The 22,517-nt window shown below is 36.3% G+C and overlaps 1 protein-coding gene across 2 annotated transcripts in view; it reads left to right on the forward strand.

Moving 5' to 3' along the window:
- Positions 1 to 22,517, forward strand: part of PRKG1 (protein kinase cGMP-dependent 1) — a 1,422,417-nt gene that overhangs the window by 1,032,515 nt on the left and 367,385 nt on the right. The gene's annotated exons all lie outside the window — the stretch shown is intronic.

Raw genomic sequence — 22,517 nt, forward strand, 5'->3', positions numbered from 1 at the left:
CATTTTTATATCTCTCTATTGTTATAGTGCCTGACTTTGAGTCTTGCCAACACTCTTTCATCCTGGTTCCACAATTCACTAATCCTGTGACCCTGAACAAATTACTTACCTTTCCTAAGTTTCAGTTTTCTCTTCAAAAATAATGATCGTAGTAGTCTCTACATCATAGACCTGTTTTCATTTTCTTTTTTATCATTTTTCTTACTAATAGACTATTATTTAGAATTTTACTTCTACAGAATATTTGAACAAGAAATACAGAGAGTTCCCATGTACTCCCTTCTTCCTGCCCTCAGCTTCCCCTATTATTAATATCTTCCCTTGGTATGGTACACATATTATATAACATTGAAACATTGTTATTCATCAAAGACCACAGTTTACATTTAGGAATTCTCTTTTTGTGTTACATACTTCTGTGGGCTTTGCTAAATGCATAATGTCATGTGTCCACTATAACAGCATCACATAGAATAGTTTCACTGCCTTAGAAATTCTATTTCACTTGTTTTATCTCTCCATTCTCCCTTTTACTATCTCTGTAGTTTTGCTAATATAAATGATATTGTATTTTCAATTTCAAATTTCACATGTTCATGCCATAATATAAGGAATCAGTTGACTTTTTTGAATACAGGGGGTCCTTGGGTTATGAAACAGTTCTGTTCCTACAACTGTGACGTAGCCCAAATTTTGGAATTTTGGTGTAAGGTGAAATACACCCTAGCCTAAGTCCATTACCTATCTAGCACAGTTGTAGAATCATAATTTAGAACTTAAAAACAGAACTAAGCCACAGAAAAAAGGAAAGGACATAAATTTATAGTACTGTACACTGTACTGTGTATTCTTCCACTGCACACAACCATACTATATAGTCTACCCATGTAGACCATAAGTACGATGATAACAGCATAAGCCAAACACTCATGTCTCAATTTTTTAAAGTTTTTATGGGAGTAAGCACTGTAAACTCGAAATGTGGTGTGTCGAGACTGTCGTAACTCGAGGACCCCCTGTATTAACTTTGTGTCATTCAACCCCACTATAATTACTTATTAGTTTTAGGAGGTTCGTTTCTTTGTATATTTATTTGTTTATGTATTTTGTCAGTTCTTTTAAATTTTCTATATAGACGATCATGTAGTCTGTGAACAAATATAGTTTCATTATTTTTCTTCTCCATCTGAATATATTTTCTTTCTCCTGTCTTAATGAATTAGCTAATCTAACTCCTCTTTCAAATGGTATCATATCATTCATAAGTAGTACAAATACTTGTAACAGAGTATTTTTCCATTTTTTTCTGACATTATTTTATTTATTTCTAAGATATAATAGTCTATTTATTGTAAGTATTATTTTGATCCAACTGCTTTCTGTTGGGTCAATTAAGAATAAGAAAAATAACTTATCTTACCTTCATCATTCTTTCTCTAACACTCTTCCTCTCTTAATATAGATATGTTTGTGAGCTATATTCTGTTTTTCTCTGAAGACTTTTTATTTAATATTTCTAACAAGGAAGGTCTATTAGTGATAAATTCTCTTTTTTTCTGAGAAAGTCATTTTCTCTTTAACTTATTAGGATAATTTTACTGCATACAGAATTCTAGGATGGTATTTCTTTTTTTAACACTTTAAATATTTCACCCTATTTGCTTGTGTGATTTCTGACGAGTAGTTTGATGTAATTATCATCCTCTTTCACTGTAGATAAAATATTTTTATTCTTCTGCCTTCTTTTTTTTTTTTTTTTTTTTTTTTTTTTTTTTTTTTTTAAATAAATTTTTATTAATGGTAATGGGATGACATTAATAAATCAGGGTACATATATTCAAAGAAAACATGTCCAGGTTATCTTGTCATTAAACTATGTTGCATACCCCTCGCCCAAAGTCAGATTGTCCTTCGCCACCCTCCATCTAGTTCTCTGTGCCCCTCCCCCTCCCCCCAACCCTCCCCCTGTCCCCCCTCCCCCCACCCCTGGTAACCACCACACTCTTGTCCATGTCTCTTAGTCTCATTTTTATGTTCCACCAATGTATGGAATCATGTAGTTCTTGTTTTTTTCTGATTTACTTATTTCACTCCTTATAATGTTATCAAGATCCCACCATTTTGCTGTAAATGATCTGATGTCATCGTTTCTTATGGCTGAGTAGTATTCCATAGTGTATATGTGCCACATCTTCTTTATCCAGTCTTCTATTGAAGGGCTTTTTGGTTGTTTCCATGTCTTGGCCACTGTGAACAGTGCTGCAATGAACATGGGGCTACATGTGTCTTCACGTATCAATGTTTCTGAGGTTTTGGGGTATATACCCAGTAGAGGGATTGCTGGGTCATAAGGTAGTTCTATTTGCAGTTTTTTGAGGAACCACCATACTTTCCTCCATAATGGTTGTACTACTTTACAGTCCCACCAACAGTGAATGAGGGTTCCTTTTTCTCCACAGCCTCTCCAACATTTGCTATTACCCGTCTTGTTGATCATAGCTAATCTAACAGGGGTGAGGTGGTATCTCATTGTAGTTTTGATTTGCATTTCCCTAATAACTAATGAAGCTGAGCATTTTTTCATATATCTGTTGGCCATTTGTATCTCTTCCTGGGAGAAGTGTCTATTCATGTCTTCTTCCCATTTTTTTATTGGATTGTTTGTTTGTTTGTTGTTGAGTTTTATGAGTTCTTTGTAAATTTTGGAAATTAGGCCCTTATCTGAGCTGTTGTTTGAAAATATCATTTCCCATTTAGTTGGCTGTCTGTTTATTTTGATATCAGTTTCTCTTGCTGAGCAAAAACTTTTTATTCTGATGTAGTCCCATTCATTTATCTTTGCCTTCACTTCTCTTGCCATTGGAGTCAAGTTCATAAAATGTTCTTTAAAACCCAGGTCCATGAGTTTAGTACCTATGTCTTCTTCTATGTACTTTATTGTTTCAGGTCTTATATTTAGGTCTTTGATCCATTTTGAATTAATTTTAGTACACGGGGACAGGCTGTAGTCGAGTTTCATTCTTTTGCATGTGGCTTTCCAGTTTTCCCAACACCATTTGTTGAAGAGGCTTTCTTTTCTCCATTGTGTGTTGTTGGCCCCTTTATCAAAGATTATTTGACCATATATATGTGGTTTTATTTCTGGGCTTTCTATTCTGTTCCATTGGTCTGAGTGTCTATTTTTCTGCCAATACCATGCTGTTTTGATTATTGTGGCCCTATAATATAGTTTAAAGTCAGGTATTGTAATGCCCCCAGCTTCATTCTTTTTCCTTAGGATTGTTTTGGCTATTCGGGGTTTTTTATAGTTCCATATAAATCTGATGATTTTTTGTTCCATTTCTTTAAAAAATCTCATAGGGATTTTGATGGGAATTGCATTAAATTTGTATATTGCTTTGGGTAATATGGCCATTTTGATTATATTTATTCTTCCTATCCAAGAACAAGGAATATTTTTCCATCTCATTGTATCTTTTTCGATTTCCCTTAACAATGCTTTGTAATTTTCATTATATAGGTCCTTTACATTCTTTGTTATGTTTATTCCTAGGTATTTTATTTTTTTTGTTGCAATCGTGAAGGGGATTATTTTTTTGAGTTTGTTTTCTAATATTTCATTGTTGGCATAGAGAAAGGCTATGGACTTCTGTATGTTAATTTTGTATCCTGCGACCTTACTGTATTGGTTTATTGTTTCTAATAATCTTTTTGTGGAGTCCTTCGGGTTTTCGATGTATAGGATCATATCATCAGCAAAAAGTGATACCTTTACTTCTTCTTTTCCAATATGGATGCCTTTTATTTCTTTGTCTTGTCTGATTGCTCTGGCCAGAACTTCTAGCACCACGTTAAATAAGAGTGGAGAGAGTGGACAACCCTGTCTTGTTCCTGATTTAAGGTAGAAAGTCCTCAGTTTTTTGCCGTTTAAAATGATGTTGGCTGATGGTTTATCATATATGGCCTTTATCATGTTGAGATATTTTCCTTCTATACCCATTTTGCCGAGAGTCTTAAACATAAAATTGTGTTGTATTTTATCAAAAGCCTTTTCTGCATCTATTGATAAGATCATGTGGTTTTTGTTCTTTGTTTTGTTGATATGGTGTATTACGTTAACCGTTTTGCGTATGTTGAACCATCCTTGAGATTCTGGGATGAATCCCACTTGATCATGATGTATTATTTTTTTAATATGTTGTTGTATTCGGTTTGCCAGTATTTTGTTTAGAATTTTAGCATCTGTATTCATTAGAGATATTGGTCTGTAGTTTTCTTTCTTTGTGCCATCCTTGCCAGGTTTTGGTATGAGGGTTATGTTGGCCTCATAAAATGTGTTTGGAAGTATTGCTTCTTCTTCAATTTTTTGGAAGACTTTGAGTAGAATAGGAACCAAGTCTTCTTTGAATGTTTGATAGAATTCACTAGTATAACCGTCTGGGCCTGGACTTTTATTTTTGGGGAGGTTTTTAATAGTTTTTTCTATTTCCTCCCTGCTGATTGGTCTGTTTAGGCTTTCTGCTTCTTCATGACTCAGTCTAGGAAGGTTGTATTGTTCTAGGAATTTATCCATTTCTTCTAGATTGTTGTATTTGGTGGCATATAATTTTTCATAGTATTCTACAATAATTCTTTGTATATCTATGATGTCTGTGGTGATCTCTCCTCTTTCATTTTGGATTTTATTTATTTGAGTCCTGTGCCTTTTTTCCTTGGTGAGTCTTGCTAAGGGTTTGTCAATTTTGTTGATCTTTTCAAAGAACCAGCTCCTTGTTTTATTGATTTTTTCTATAGTTTTTCTGTTCTCTATTTCATTTATTTCTGCTCTGATTTTTATTATCTCCTTTCTTCGGCTGGTTTTGGGTTGTCTTTGTTCTTCTTTTTCTAGTTCCTTAAGGTGTGAAGTTAAGTGGTTTATTTCGGCTCTCTCTTGTTTGTTCATATAGGCCTGAAGTGATATGAACTTTCCTCTTATTACTGCTTTTGCTGCATCCCAGAGATTCTGATATGTCGTATTTTCATTTTCATTTGTCTGTATGTATCTTTTGATCTCTGCGCTTATTTCTTCTTTGACCCATTCATTTTTTAGAAGTATGTTGTTTAGTTTCCACATTTTTGTGGATTTTTCCCCCTCTTTTTTACAGTTGAATTCTAGTTTCAAGGCTTTATGATCAGAAAATATGCTTGGTACAATTTCAATTTTTCTAAATTTGCTGATATTGTCTTTGTGGCCCAACATATGGTCAATTCTTGAGAATGTTCCATGTACACTAGAGAAAAATGTATACTCTGTCGCTTTGGGATGAAGTGTCCTGTAGATGTCTATCATATCCAGGTGTTCTAGTATTTCATTCAAGGCCACTATATCTTTATTGATTCTCTGTTTGGATGACCGATCTAGAGCCGTCAGCGGAGTATTGAGGTCTCCAAGTATGATTGTATTTTTGTTAGTTTTTGTTTTAAGGTCAATAAGTAGCTGTCTTATATATTTTGGTGCGCCTTGGTTTGGTGCATATATATTAAGGATTGTTATGTCTTCTTGATTCAGTGTCCCCTTAATCATTATGAAGTGACCATTTTTGTCTTTGAGTACTTTTTCTGTCTTGTAGTCAGCATTATCAGATATGAGTATTGCTACACCTGCTTTTTTTTGGGTGTTGTTTGCTTGGAGTATTGTTTTCCAGCCTTTCACTTTGAATTTGTTTTTATCCTTGTTGCTTAGATGTGTTTCTTGTAGGCAGCATATAGTTGGATTTTCTTTTTTAATCCATTCTGCTACTCTGTGTCTTTTTATTGGTAAGTTTAATCCATTTACATTTAGTGTAATTATTGACACTTGTGGGTTCCCTACTGCCATTTTATAAATTGCTTTCTGTTAGTTTTGTATCTAGTTTGATTCTTCTCTTTTGTTTTTCTATCATTTGTTTCTGTTTGTTTGTGTTCCATACTTCTTTCCTCTGTTGCTACCTTTTTTAAGTCATGTGTTTTTGTGGTGGTTTTTTCTAGGGTGGTTACCATTAAGTAATGAAAAGGGTACCTACCATATTCATTGTAGTACCCTATCTTATAAGTATTTCTGCACTTCATCGTCCTTTGCTACTGTTAATCTCCATTCTCTCCTCCCTTTTTTTTCCTTTGTTGTCACAGTTTAAGTTTGGTTTTATTGTGTTCTTGGTGGAGCTGTTACTTGTGGTGTTGTTTTCTTTTGTTCTTTGAATCTGGTTGGAAAACCCCCTTTAGTATTTCCTGGAGTGGGGGCTTTCTGGTGATAAATTCTCTCATCTTTTCTGTATTTGTGAATGTTTTTATATCTCCTTCATACTTGAAGGATAGCTTTGATGGGTATAGTATTCTTGGCTGAAAGTTCCTCTCTTTCAGGGCTTTAAATATTGGGGTCCACTCTCTTCTAGCTTGTAGAGTTTCTGCTGAGAAATCTGATGATAATCTAATAGGCCTTCCTTTATATGTTGTACTCTTCTTTTCCCTGGCTGCCTTGAGAATTTTTTCTTTGTCATTGGTTTGTGTCATCTTTATTATGATGTGCCTTGGAGTGGGTTTGTTGGGGTTAAGAAAACTCGGTGTTCTGTTTGCTTCTTGAATTTGAGGCTTTAGTTCTTTCCACAGGCTTGGGAAGTTCTCGTCTATTATTTGTTTGAGTATATTCTCCATTCCATTTTCTTTCTCTTCTCCCTCTGATATACCTATTATTCTTATGTTATTCTTTCTGATGGAGTCAGATAATTCCTGTAGGGCTTTCTCGTTTTTTATTATTTTTGAGTCTCTTTCTTCTTCTCTCTGTTGTGCCTCAAGTTGTTTGTCTTCTATTTCACTAATCCTATCTTCAATCTGGGTTGTTCTGCTAGCTAAGCTTGTTACCTCGTTTTTCAGCTCGTGAATTGAGTTTTTCATTTCTGTTTGATTTGTTTTTATAGTTTCAATTTCCTTGGTAATATATTCTTTGTGTTCATTGAGTTGTTTTCTGATCTCCCTATATTGCCTTTCCGTGTTTTCTTGTATATCTCTGAGTATTTTTAAGATTTCTATTTTAAATTCTCTGTCATTTAGCTCCAAGGCTTCCAATATGTTAAGTCTTTTCTCCATAGATTTTTCCACATCTATTTGTGTTACCTCTCTTTCTTTTGTATCCATAATATTCGATTTCCTCTTTCTTATTGGCATCTGAGGGTGGTCTTGTTGATAGCACTAATTAGAATTAATAAAGAGTAAAAAGTAAAAAACAAAAAAACAAAAAAAACAAAAAAAACAAAAAAAAGCAAAAACAAAAACAAAAAAAAACCCAAAAAACAAAGGGTAAAACACCCCACAAAAAAAAAGCAGTAATAATTTATTATTTCCCCCTTTTTTTTTCTTTGTTCTCCTTCCCTCCTCTCCCCTCCTCAGGGAAATATTGTGCCTATAATGGAGGGCCTGGTTTGCGGTGTAGAGTTCAAGGGGGCAAAAAAAAAAATAAATAAATAAAATAAAAAAAAAAAAGGAAAATCTTAGACAAGCATAAGTTGATCTGCCTGCGGGTGACGGTCAACCAAGAGATATAATGAGAGGGACAAGAGGGAACCAGAAAAAAGGACAAAAAAAAGGAATAATCAAGAAGAAAAAATAAAAATAATAAGTAAAAATACGTTGTATTAAGTGGAGCAAAGACCAAATACAATGGAGACCTTGGGTTGGGAGGACCCAAAATGCCACAAAAACAAACCAACCAGAAAAAAACAAAAACAAAACCGAAAAAGAAAAACAAAGCCAAAAAAAACCTTGAGTCCCAAATTAACTAATTTGTTCGTGATTGAGGATTAAATGGGAGGAAAGTAAAACGAGAAAAGAAAAAACGAATAGAAAGGAAAAAATAAGAAAAAGAGAAAAACGAAGGAAGAAATAAAAAAGGAAGAGAAAAAAACAAAATAAGGCAAAAAAAAAACAAAAGAGGAGAGAGTGAGAATTAAGTGTCCTGGAGTATAACCCCAAAGGAGGGTGAGGATGAAGAAGAGAAATAAAATGTAACACTTATGGGTAGTGTAGTTCAAGAAAAGGGTAGCATAAGATGGGCAGAGAATAGAAGGACTGAGGTGGAGGAAATAAAGGCAATAAGATAGAAGGAGCAAACAACAACAACAACAAAAAAAAAACAAACAAAAAAAAAAAAAAAAAAAAACAAACAGTGGAACAAGCTGCAAAGTCTGTGGATTTTTCCTGATTTTGAGATGTCAACCTCTTCCTCCTTCTCCTCTCTCCCTCTTCCCGGTCGGCGACTCTGCACCCCAGGCCCTGCCCCTGCGCCACACCCAGGCAGGGACTTGCAATTGATGGGGTTCTACGGCAATGTCACACAATTGGCTTTAGTCTTGCTGGTAGTCAAGGCCTGCCGGCGTCTGCAGGGTCTACCGACGAGAGAGTTCGCCTTCGTGGATTCTCTCTCCCAGTCCCCCCTTCCCGAACCAGCAGCCTGGCGATCCAGCCACAAGGCTGCCACTGCTTCTGTCTGGGGAGTAAGAGGCTCAAAAAGCTGGGAAATCCCCACTCTATCCCCACTCAGTGCAAGGCTCTGGGAAGGGCTCTGACAGTCAGGGCCTCCAGTGTAATCAGGCGGGGGTGGGAGTCAATTGTTGTCAAGGTGATTGTTCAGCGCCTAGCATTCCGTTGGACCTCTCAACCCAGGCTTTCCACACTTTGTAGCCTGTTTTGGCCGGTAAGAAAAGGGACTAGTCTCTGCTTGCGACTAGTGTGCTATAGATCTTATTATCTGCCAAGTCCTTCTTGTTAGCGTTTATCCCTGAATATGGAGGCTCTATCAATCAGAAGTTGCCCCCGCCCCTTTAGCGAGAGGCACCAAAAAATATCAAGCCTCTTGTCTTGGGTCGGTGAACTGAGAGAGATCTTATCAATTAGAACCGAGGGTGCGCAGATTTCACGGGTTAAGTTAATTTTAGTAATTGGGTCGCAGCTGTGCTCCCTAAGGTATTTCAGGCTGCCTGCGCGCGCCCCTCCCCCAACGCTTGATTGTTAGCTTGAATGGCTGGGTGAGGTGCCCCGCCCGCGGAGAGAATCTCCCAAGTAGGGAATACCGCCCTGGGGCCTCTCCCGCTCCCCGTGCGCGGGCCGCTGGGAACGTTAGCGGTGCTCGGTCTGCAATGCTCGGTCTGCAACCAGACCGGGAGCGCGCCAGCAGCTGCTCGCCGCTCGTTCTGCAACCAACCCGGGCTGGCGGCGGCAGCGGCAGCGGCAGCGGCGGCTTCCGAGTGCGGGATGACTTACCCCAGGCGCACTTTCTCGCGGCTTGAGTGAACGTCCCTGGGGTAGCTTCCTCCACACCCTCGTCTTTCAGATTCGAGTGATAACAGTCCTATTGCTTTCAGTTTGCTCCGAAGATAAATTTTCCTGTTTCTAGTTGATAAATTTGTTGTGATTTTGGGGAGATCTGTCGGACGCGCTGCTCACGGCGCCATTTTCCTTCTGCCTTCTTTCAAGTTTTTCTCAGTGTCTGCTTTTCAGCAGTTTGAATAAGATATGCCTACGTTAGTATTATCAGCTTTATGTTCTCGGAGCTTCCTGAATCTGTACTTGTATCTGTCATTAACTTTGGAACATTCTCAGCTATTTTTACATCAATCATTTTTCCTATTTCTTTCTCTCTTCTTCTGGTAGATAGTCCCATAACATATATTACAACTTCTATAATTGTCCTTCAGTTTTTGAATACTCTTTCTGTTTCTTCTTTTTTATTTTTGCACTGCAGGTTTGGGAGTTTCTGTTAACATGTTTTCTAGTATTACCCTTTGAATATTCTTTTTAATTTTTATTAATTTTTAATTTATTTTGTTTACATGGATTCAAGTGTCCCACTGAATATAACTCCCTCATCCCCCACTCCTGTGTCCCTTTTTATACTCCTTATGCCCCCCACCCCCTAACTCTCTCCCCCTTTCCCTAGGATTTGCTGTCCTGTTATCTATCTCTCTGTATTACGTATATATAGTTTCACTGATCCCTTTACCTTTTCTGATCCTATTACCCTTATCCCCCTTCCCTCTGAATGCTGTCCCTCTAGTCCCTGTGACACTGCCTCTACCTTTATTTTGTTCCTCAGTTTACTTTGTTCCTTAGATTCCACATATATGTGAGATCATATGATTTTTTCTTTCTCTGCTTGGCTTTCTCTTATTTCACTTAGTATAATAATTTCCAGGTCCATCCATGCTGTCATAAAAGGTAAGATTTCCTTCTTTTTCACAGCCATGTAGTATTCCACTGTGTATATATGTACCACAGCTTTCTAATCCACTTGTCCACTGACAGACAGTTGGACTGTTTCCAGATCTTGGCTATTGTAAACAATGCTGCAATAAACATGGGGAAGCATATCCTCTTTTAAATTGGTGATTTGGTATTCTTAGTATATATTCCTAACAGTGGGATGACTAGGTCAAAAGATAGTTTCAATTTTAATTTTTTGAGGAATTGCTATACTGTTTTCCACAAGTCTGCATTCCCACCAGCAGTGCAGGAGGGTTCTCTTTTCTCCATACTCTCTCCAACATCTATCGTGTGTTGTTTTGTTAATGAGTGCCATTCTGACAAATGTGAGGTGGTATCTCATTGTGATTTTAATTTGCATTTCTCTGATGATTAGTGATGTACATTTTTTCATATGCCTATTGGCCATCTGTATGTCCTCTTTGGAAAAGTCATTTCTTTTGCCCATTTTTTTTAAATTGGATTGTTTACCTTCCTGGTGTTGAGTTTTAAAAATTCTTTATAAATTTTGGTTATTAACCCCTTATCAGATGTATTGGCGAATATGTTCTCCCATTTTGTAGATTGTCTTTTTATTTTGTTCATGGTGTCTTTTGCTGTGCAAAAGCTCTTTAGTTTGATATAGTCCTATTTGTAGATACTGTCCTTTATTTCATTTGCCCATGGAGATATATCAGCAAAAATATGCTATGAGAGATATTGGAGAGTTTACTGCCTATGTTTTCTTCCAAGATGTTTATGATTTCACAACTTACATTTGAGTCTTTTATCCATTTTGAATTTATTTTTGTGAATGGTGTAAGTTGGTAATTTAATTTTTTTTTGCATGTATCCATTCAATTTTCCCAACACCATTTATTAAAAAGACTGTCTTTACTCCATTGTATGCTCTTAACTCCTTTGTCACATATCAATACCATAAAGATGTGGGTTTATTCCTGGGTTCTCTATTCTATTCCATTGATCTGTATGCCTGTTCTTATGCCAGTACAAAGCTCTTTTGAATACAATGGCCTTGTAGTATAACTTGTATCAGGAAATGTGATAACCCCTGTTTTATTTTTCTATTTAAAGATTGCTGAGGCTATTTGTGGTTTTTTTGTTTTGTTTTTTTGTGTGTTTTCTTGGTTCCATATAAATTTTTGGAATATTGGTTCTATATTTTTTAAACTATGCCATTGGTATTTTAATAGGAATTGCATTAAATTTATAGATTGCTTTGGGTAATATAAACATTTTAATGATGTTTATCCTTCTATCCATGAACATGGTATATGCTTCCACTTGTTTGTATCTTCCTTGATTTCTTTTATCAATGTTTTATAATTTTCCAAGTACAAGTCCTTTATAGCCTTGGTTAAATTTACTCCTATGTACTTTATTTTTTTGTTGTTGCAGTAATGAAGTGAATTGTTTCCTTAATTTCTCTTTCAAACAGTTTATTGGTATATAAAAATGCCTCTGATTTCTGAATATGAATTTTATATTCTGCCACCTTGCTGAATTCATTTATCAGGTCTAGTAGTTTTTTGATTGAGATTTTAGAGTTTTCTATGTACAGTATCATGTCATCAGCAAATAATGATAGTTTTACTTCTTTTCCAATTTGGATGCCTTTTATTTCTTCTTCTTGTCTGATTGCTGTGACTAGGACTTCCAGAACTATGTTGAATAAGAGTGGTGAAAGGAGACACCCTGCCTTGTTCCTGATTGTAAGGGGATTGCATTTAATTTTTGCCCATTGAGTATGATGTTGGCCATGGGTCTGTCATAGATGGCCTTTATCATGTTGAGGTATGTTCCCTGTATTCCCACTTTTCTGAGAGTTTTGATCATAAATGGGTGCTAGATTTTGTCAAATGCTTTTTCTGCATCTATTGATATTATCATGTGGTTTTTATCCTTCCTTTTGTTTATGTGATGAATTACATTAGATTGATTTGCAAATACTGTATCAGCCTTGCCTTCACAGAATAAATCTCACTTGATTATGATGTATGATTTTTTTCATGTATTGCTGGATCTGGTTTGCTAATATTTTGATGAGAATTTTAGCATCTAAGTTCATCAGGGATATTGGTCTATAGTTTTCTTTTTTTGAGGTGTCTTTACCTGGTTTTGGAATGAGGATTATGCTTGCCTTATAAAAGGAGCTTGGAAGTCTTCCTTCCTCTTGAATTTTTTGAAATAGCTTGAGAAGGATAGCTGTTAGTTCTTCTTTAAATATTTGGTAAAATTCACCTGTGAAGTCATCTGGCCCAGGACTTTTGTTTGTTGGGAGTTTTTTGATAACTGTTTCAATTTTATTTGTTGTAATTAGTCTGTTTAGGTTTTCTGATTCTTCCAGATTGAGTTTTGGAAGATTATGTGTGCCTTGGAATTTATCCATTTCGCCTAGGTTGTCCAACTTTTTGGCATACAGTATTTCATAGTATTTCCTTACAATTCTTTGTATTTCTGTGGTGTCAGTTGTTACTTCTACACTTTCATTTCTAATTTTATTTATTTGAGTCCTCCCTCTTTTTCTCTTGATGAGTTTGGTTAAAGGTTCATCAATCTTGTTTACCTTTTCAAAAAAACAACTTTTGGTTTCATTGATCTTCTGTATTTTTTTAACCTCTTTGTCATTTATTTCTACTCTGATCTTTATTATTTTCTTCCTTCTACTTCCTCTGGGATTTATTTGTTTTTCTTTTTCTAGTTCTTTTAGATGCAGGGTTAAGTTGATTATTTGTGCTTTTTTTTTTTTTTTTTTTTTTACTTCTTAAGGTATGCCTGTAATGCTATGAACTTCCCTCTTGGAAGTGCTTTTGCTGTGTCCCATAAATTTTGATTTGTTTTATGTTTATTTTTGTTTGTTTCAAAAATTTTTTTATTTCTTTCTTGATCTTGTTGTTAACCCATTCATTATTTAATAACATGCTATTTAGTTTCCATGTGTTTGAATGTTTTTCAGCTTCTCTATTATAGTTGATTTCTAGTTTCATGCCATTGTGATCAGAGAAGATGCTTGATATGATTTCAAGCTTTTTAAATTTATTGAAACTCAATTTGAGTCCTAACATATGATCTGTCCTAGAGAATGCACCATGAGCACTTGAAAAGAATGTATATTCTGCTGCTTTGTGGTGCAAGATTCTGAAGATATCTATTAAATCCAGTTGATCTAGTGTGTCCTTTAAGTATGCTGTTTTTTTGTTAATTTTCTGTCTGGAGGATCTATCCATTAATGTTAGTAGGGTATCAAAATCCCCTACTATTATAATATTGCTGTTGACCTCACCTTTTATGTCCATCAAAATCTGCTTTATATATTTAGCTGCTCCTATATTAGGCACATAGATATTTGAAATGGTTATATCCTCCTGTTGGATTGTTCCCTTTAGCATTATGGAATGACCTTCATTGTCCCTTACTATATAGCCTTTGTTTTAAAGTCTATTTTGTCAGATATAAGTATTGATACCTCAGCCTTTTTTTTCATTTTCATTTGCGTGAAATACTTTTTTTTCATTCCTTTACTTTTAGTCTATGTATATCTTTTGTTCTGAGGTGGGCCTTTTGAATATTTTTTAGAGTTTTTGCCTCCTAGCTTATCTTACCCATCTGCTCTAGTGTGTTGTCCTTTTTTTTCCATTAGAACTCTTAGTACATTATTCACAGTTATTTTAAATTAACTGTATAATAATTCCAAATATCTGAGTTTGGTTCTGAGGTTCACTTTGTCTCTTTAAATTATGCTTTTTGTCTTTTAGCATGCCTTGTGATTTTTGTTGTTGTTGTTGAAAGCCAAATATGATGTATTTGATAGAAAGAATTAAGGGATATAGACCTTTAGTGGGAGGTTTTATGTTTATTTGGATAAAAATTAGGCTGTGCTTGCTGTTCATTTTAGCTGTGGCATCAAAGGCTAAAATTTCCTCTAGCATCCTTGTTTTCTTTTATTCTGTTGTCTTTGGATTTTCCTGAAAACTCCTTCTTAAGTAGGTTCTGAGACTTTCAGTCTTTTTGCTGAGATCCCCAGTTATCATACAGGAGCACTATTAGAGTTCTCTAGGGAAGTAGAACTAATTGGAGCATTTATAAACATGTTGGGGGGCAGAGAGAGAGAGAGAGAGAGAGAGAGAGAGAAAGACACAGAGAGATGCAATTACAGAGCTGAGACATCCCACAACCTGCTTCCTCCATGCTGGAGAGACAGTAAAGTCAGCGGTGTAGATTTCAGGCCTGAAAACCAGGAGTATTGAAAGCAGAATAATGTCCTAGCTTACACAATAAGGCAGGAAGGGCCAAATTCTTTTTTCCTCTGCTATTTTTGTTCATTTCAGGCCCTCAGCCAATTGGATGATGCCCACCCACATTGGGGAGAATAAGCCGCTTTACTGAGCCCACTGATTTATGTACTAATCTCATCCAGAAAAACCTTCACAGACGCAGCCAGAAATAATGTTTAGCCAAATTGCTGGGCACCCTGTGATCCAGACAAGTTGACAGACAAAATTAGCCATCATAGGTGGTAAGATGTAAGGGCAGAGGATTTATTCTATAGTCCTGTGATTTAGTCTCAGTCTTTTAATGAGCCTGACTTAAGTATTTCTCTTCCCCCACATTAAAGGCTAGAGAAAGGTGGAGTTGAATAATTTCTTCAGCTGCTTGGTTAATCTTTGGTAAAACCCCCTTGAGACTCCAATAAGATAGTTTCCCTCAAGGGCAGGTTTTCCTGAAGAGAACAGAAAACTCTGAGTGTAGTTCAAAATCATTACTTTTTCTCTTTCTCTAAAAGAAGCACAGAGAATTTTTCCCTCTATCTTCAGGGTAAGAACCTGTTAAAGTTTCTGGGGTAAAACTCACGGAAATGTGTGGTAACCCCCCCCCCCCAGACTGGGCGTCCTAGGCGTTTCTGCCTCTCAAGCTAGTCCACACTGAGCCTCAAGCGATGCATCACTGATAAAGTGTTCTTCCCTATGCTGGATCTAGCTGGGGGCTGATGCCCCCTGTTGCTAACCTGTGAATCTCTGTATCTTCTTGTCTGTCTCTCCAGTTTTCAGGGCAGCAATTTGCCCCATGGCCTCACTTTTCTGATGGATCTAAAAATGTTATTGATTTTCAATTCAGCTTTTTTCTTGTGAAGATGAAAGTGATGATTTCCAAGCCCTTTAAATATCAGATCGGTAACCGCTGTTTTAAAATATTTAATATATCCACATTGGATGGTCCTCGATAACATTATACTGAGTGAAATAAATAAATCGGAAAAAGCTAAGAACTATATAATTCCTTATATAGGTGGGACATAAAAATGAGACTCAGGGACATGAACAAGAGTGTGGTAGTTATGGGGGGGAGAAGGGAAGGGGTGAAAGTGAGGGGGTGGGGGGAGGGGAGAGGCACAAAGAAAACCAGATAGGTGCCAAAGACAATTTGACTTTGGGTGATGGGTTTGCAACATAATCAAATGTCAAAATAACCTGGAGATGTTTTCTCTGAACCTATGTACCCTGATTGATCAATGCCATCCCATTAAAATTAATAAAAAAATTTAAAAAGTAAATAAATAAATATATCTACATAAAGCACTGAGCCCAATAAATGTCACAAAATGAGAATATATTATTAGCTGTTACTATTATTTATTATTAATTCCATCAAGAATGTTTTTTAATAATTTAATTACACAATAAAATAGGTATCAAAAAATCAGTACATCACTCTGAGCATATTTTAAAAAGTATTTCTGTTCAAAATAAAAGGTTTAAGGAAGAAAGTTACTGTGGTTAGAAACATGCAGCAATCAGAATTACGGGATGATACTGACATAAAGGACAAATCTGAATTGAAAGCTGGGCTAGAAAACCTGGGACTGAGGGAACGAACAGTGAGGAACATGAAGAAAAATAGAAAGTAAGCTCAAAGGAGTACGAGTTTGGAAATAGGAAAAATAATGGCAAGGCTAATAGACTCTTTCAATGTTTGACCCACAGTAGAATTGACACAGCCAGCTTTGTCTTTTGTATTCAGAGTGGTGCGAATGATGGGGAATGCTGTTTGTGCCCAGAGATGCTGTTGAACAGTTTATTCCAAGGAAGGTTGCCCTGTGGTTCACAGCTGTCACCACTGTTTAGAGCAAAGCTGTCCTAGCTGTGTGGCCTGCCCAACCTGTTTGCTCAGACAGAGCCTCCTCATTCCTGATTACTGTAGATTTACTTGCTCTGTGTGCTACTGAGTGTCCCAGTATTTCAGAATTGCCACAGTGTTTGCAGAGCACCAGCAAAACGACCCTTCTGTCCTGTCTTATGGTCATCATTACATCATAGACTGATTGCTTAGGACCCATTTTCCCTGAATATTTCTTGCATAGCATCATTTCCCCCCTGAGTATCACTTGTAGAAGCTTTGCTCTCAGGACCTCGTGGTCAACAACCTTGCCTTACCTTTTAGTGTTGAGTGGTTTGTACTCTGATGATATCACTTTGAAAACCTATTTTATATGTATTAACTAGAAAAGTAATTTTAGCATCTCTAGAGAAGGTTAGGCCCTAACTGCACCAAGAATTTCCAATTTGTGCTAATATCTTTACTCTGTTACTATCTTCTTAAATAGACTAGATCATATGATTCACAGGGTGAGTTGCTTAAAATACAGATTTCTAGACATCACCTCAGAATTACTGAAATATAGCTTAGGAAGTAACCTAAAACCGTGCATTTTATTTTTTAATCTATATATCTTTTATTGTGGTAAAATATAAATAACATAAGAATTGTCACTTAAATTTTTTCCATTGATTTAAGAGAGGGTGAGGGAGAGAAAGAGGAAGAGAGACAAGCATTAATTAATTGTTCTGATTAGTTGTGCCATGGATAGCTCTTCTTATATGTGCCCTGACCAAGGATCAAACCTGTGCACCGGGACAACACTCTCTCCATTGAGCCAACCAACCAGGGCCCATTTTAACTATTTTTAAATGTATAGTTCAGTGGCATCAGGTATATTTGTCTATGATCCCACGCTCAAGCCAGCAACCCCTCGCTCAAGCTAGTTAGCCCATGCTCAAGCTAGATGAGTCCAGGGTCAAGCCAGTGACCTTGGGATTTTGAATCTGGATCCTCTGGATCCCAGTCTGATGCTCTAAACCCTGCACCACCACCTAGTCAGGCTTATGCCACCAGTTCTTGAGACACCCGCTGGATCAATTTTAACACTATGGAACTGGAAATAACATCAGATCCCAAAGATTAAAGGTTCAGTCCTATGGGACTGTTCACCCCCCCACACACACATACCTCACTTCAGATGCCAGTCAAAATCTCAGGTTGTCACTTTTACTTCTGACTGGCTATATGCCAGGGTTCCCACAACCCCTTCTTTGGACTCTAGATGTCAGTCACAGTGCAGGTTGTTACCTGTACTTCCTACTGATTGGCTATAAATCAATTTCCTTCAATTCCCTCCTCAGGTTCAATCAATTTGCTAGAGCAACTCTCAGTACTCAGAGCAATATTCCATTTTTAGATCCCTGTGGAAACCAGAATCTTAAATAGTAACTGTACCATTGCAGGTCAGGTTACAGATTGGCAGCAAAGAGAACACACACATACATATACATGAACAGGCATGTACACACACAAGCACACACCCATTTATTCATGGGCTCTAGAGTCCCAGTATATTAAGGAAACAGAACCTCATGGAAGTGTGTGGCTAAGTCCAGCAGGAACAGACAGCCTATCTCTGTGGCCTTTTCTATGTCCCCTCTTGCTATGGATACATAGATGCTGATAACACTTGAGACAGGTGGGAACCAGCTAGGATCAAAAAAGTGACACTTCCTTCTGGCAAAAAAAAGTGACAATTACAATCTGGCTTTCATTTTAATATAAGAAGATGTTAACTAATAATTTTAGCATTTCTATTTAAGACAGGAATCAGCAAACTGCCTGCTACCTATTTTTGTATGGCCAATGAGTTAAGGCTAGTTTTTATCTTTTTAAATAGTTGAAAAAAAATGGGAAGAGGAGTAACATTTCATACCATATGAAAATTATGTAAAATTCAAATGTAAGTTTTACTGTAAGCCAACCACAGTCATTTCTTTAGTTATTGTCTCAGACTGCTTTCGTGCTACAGTAAGAGCTAAGTAGCCACAACAGAGACCACATTGTCCAAAAGCCTGGAATATTCACTTTGTGGGTTTTTACAGAAAAGCTTTCACAACCTCTGTGAAAGTAATGTTGACAAGTATTGTGCTTTGCTGATTTGTGCACCAAACACAGCATCATCAAGGTGTATCCTTACCTGGCAGGAAGTGGAGTCAGTTCCATGTGGTCCTGGACACTCTCCTGTCTTCCACAGTCCTGGGTACTGGAAACAATTTTCTACATTTAATCTCAATCTGATTGTATATTCTCTTACCTGGAGGTTCTGATAGTGAGTTTGGCAAATCACAGTAACAATCTATGCCTCCCACAACATCCTGGGTGATTTACATGGTCTGTAGAATTTAGGAAAAACCAACCAGTTCCAGCTTTTTTTAGTTTGTACATGAAATGAGGGGCTTACTTGCCAAAAAGTAAAGTCATTTGCAAAAGATATTTGCAGCAGATTTTGAAGTAGTGGACAAGACATTAACTCTCTGGACTCCTTTCTGGTTATTATATCATGTGCCTTAAGACAAGCACTAGTAGACAGTGGCTTTCTAGGCATACAAGTCCCTGACACCTTTGAGGAATGGATCTCATTTTTCAAGTGCAAATAGATGAGAAACTTTTCTATAACGAACTGGAAAGTGTTGTTTTAAGTGGAACCAGAAGGCTTCCTGGGGCTCCTGTCATTAAATTTAGTGTCAGCTTTTGAAAAAAGCTTAAGGGCCAGAAAACTGAAGGTGGGAGAGAAAAAATAACGTTAATAAAGAATAATCAGGGTGCACTCTGACTGACTTTTGAATTTGTAATCTTCCTTCCTAATTAGCATTAAAGCTTTTCCTATTTGGTGCAAAAAAATATGTGACTGAACGCTCACTTCTAAAGAAATTTTTTAACAGCTGCTCACCATCCTAAGATGAATATCAGTAATTAGAATTATTATAATTTTTTGTTATTATTATGGCTACTCTTATTAATCTTCAGCACTGAAAGGCATAATGCTAATGCTGGCTGTATCAAACTATGATATCCTAATTACCTTTCCCTGTTCTAGAAAAGAAGCTATTTGTAACAATAAAGTAGCTATTAAGAGAAGGACTTGTCACAAAGGTGGGCTGGAGCCAGCAGCACCTGAGCCTAAAACCCCAGGGCAGCAACAGCAGTGGTGGCCTGGTAGACAGACCACACAATGGGAACTACACTATGTAGATAGAAAGACACCTGAGGCTAAGAAGTAGGCCACATCTAATACCATACCTAATCACTGAATTACAGTACTGAGCCCAACAAGTAGCCAGCAATAAAAGACAACAGAAAGTGGATTTTAGGGGAACTTAAACTTTTAAAGTAACTTCTCCCAGGCCAAGAGTAGATAAAAGCAAGCCTAGGAGTGCAGCTGATATTTACAACAGTACCTGGATCCAGCAGAGGCAGCCACAAGATCTAGATAAACTGTAGCTCCCAAAAAGTGGATAAGAACCAGTCCCAGGCAGTGAACCCCACTGACATGCCCCAGGCCTCAACCAGGGAAGTCCAGGGCAACATAGACAAAATGGGAAGACAGGGAGATGTAATTCAAACAACTCTACAAGAGAAACCTTCAGAAAAAGAGCTGAGTGAGACAGATATAAGCAAACTACCAGAGGCAGAATTTAGAATAATGATTATTAGAATGCTGAAAGATCTTAGAACAACAATGGATGGTCACAGTGAGCACATATATAAAGAAATACTAAGTATTAAAAAAGATATTGATATAATAAAGAAGAACCAGTCAGAAATGACAAATACAATATCTGAAATGAAAACTACACTAGAAGCAATTAATAGCAGGCTGGTTGAAGCAGAGGATTGAATCACTGATTTGAAGACAAGATAAATGAAAACACGAAAGTGAAACAGCAAAAAGAAAAGAGAATAAAAAAAATCTAAGGAAACTCTAAGAGACCTCTGTGACAATCTAAAGAGAAACAACATCCGCATCATAGGAGTTCCTGAAGAAGAAGAGAAAGAACAAGGGTTAGAAACCTTGTTCAATCAAATCATAGCTGAAAACTTCCCTAAATTGACGCAGGAAAAACTCACACAAGTTCAAGAAGCACAGAGAACTCTATTAAAGAGAAACACAAAGTAATTCACACCAAGACACATCATAATTAAAATAGCAAAGCTAAGAGAGAAAGAGAAAATATTAAAAGTTGCTAGAAAAAGAAAGGCTTTCACCTACAAAAGATGACATCTGACTTCTCAACAGAGACACTTGAGGCCAGAAGGGAATGGCAAGAAATATTCAAAGTAATGCAGAACAAGAACCTACAACCAAGACTATATTATCCAGCAAGGCTATCATTTAAAATCAAAGGAGAAATAAAAAGTTTCCCAGACAAAAAAACCCCACAAAACTCAAGGAATTCATTACAACCAAACCAAGGATGCAAGAAATGTTAATGGGCCTTTTTTAAACAAAACAAAGGGGGAAAAGAATACAGCAAAAGAGGAATATAGCTTTAAAGAACAAAATGGCAATAAACAAATAGATAGCAATAATAACCTTAAATGTTAATGGATTAAATGATCCAATCAAAAGATACACAGACTACAGGTAAAAGAATGGAAAAAAAATATTTCAGGCAAATGGAAATTTAAAAAAACCTGGGGTACCAATGCTTATAGCAGACAAAATAGACTTTAAAACAAAGGCTATTAGTAAGAGATAAAGAAAGTCACTACATCATGATAAAGGGAGCAATCCAACAGGAAGATATAACCATCATAAATATCTATGCACCTAATACAGGAGCACCTAAATATATAAATCAGACTTTGATGAATATAAAGGGCGAGATCAACAGAAATACTATAATAGTAGGAGATTTCAATACCCCACTAACATTACTACATAGATCCTCAAGAAAGGAAATTAACAAAAAACCAGCAGACTTAAAGGACACACTAGATCAACTCAATTTAATAGATATTTAGACCTTTCACCTAAAGCAGCAAAATATACATTCTTTTCAAGTGCTCATGGTACATTCTCTAGGATACCACATGTTAGGACACAAAAGCGGTCTCAACAAATTTAAGAAAATTAAAATCATATAAAGCATTTTCTCTGATCACAATGGCATGAAACTAGAAATCAATCACAACAGAAAAACTGAAAAATACTCATACATGGAAACTAAATAGCATGTTATTAAATAACAAATGGATTAACAATGAAATCAAAGAGGAAGTAAAAAATTTCTAGAAATGAATGATAATGAGTGTACAACAACTCAAAATTTATGGGACACAGCAGAAGCAGTACTGAGAGAGAAGTTCATAGCATTACAGGCATTCCTTAAGAAACTTGAAAAAGCTCAAATAAACAACCTAACCCTGCATCTAAAAGAACTAGAAAAAGAATAGCAAGTAAAACCCAGAGTTAGTAGAAGGAAGGAAATAATAAAGATCAGAGTGGAAATAAATGACATAGAGACTAAAGAAACAATACAGAGGATCAATGAAACCAAGAGCTGGTTCTCTGAAAGGGTAAACAAGATCGATGAACCTTTAATGAGCCTCACCAAGAAAAGAAGAGAGAGGACTCAAATAAATAAAATTAGAGATGAGAGTGGAGAAATAACAACTGACACAACAGAAATACAAAATATTGTAAGAAAATACTGAAGAAATGTATGCCAAAAAATTAAACAACCTAGGTGAAATGGACAAATTCCTTGAAACATATAATCATCCAAAAATCAATCTGGAAGAATTAGAAAACCTAAACAGACTGATTACAACAAATGAGATCAAACAGTTATCAAAAAGCTTCCAAAAAACAAATTGTCTGGGCCAGATGGCTTCACTGGTGAATTCTACCAAATATTCAAAGAGGAACTAACTCCTATCCTGAAGCTACTTCAAAAAATTCAAGAGGAAGGAACACTTCCAAGTTCCTTTTATGAGTTGAGCATAACTCTGATTCCAAAAACAGGCAAAGACCACACAAAAAAAGAAAATTATAGGCCAATATTCCTGATGAATTTAGATGCTAAAATCCTCAACCAAATATTAGCAAACCAGATCCAGCAATACATGAAAAAAATCATACATCA

This window comes from Saccopteryx leptura, chromosome 9, assembly GCF_036850995.1.
Source record: "Saccopteryx leptura isolate mSacLep1 chromosome 9, mSacLep1_pri_phased_curated, whole genome shotgun sequence".
In the NCBI taxonomy this organism is placed as follows: domain Eukaryota; kingdom Metazoa; phylum Chordata; class Mammalia; order Chiroptera; family Emballonuridae; genus Saccopteryx; species Saccopteryx leptura.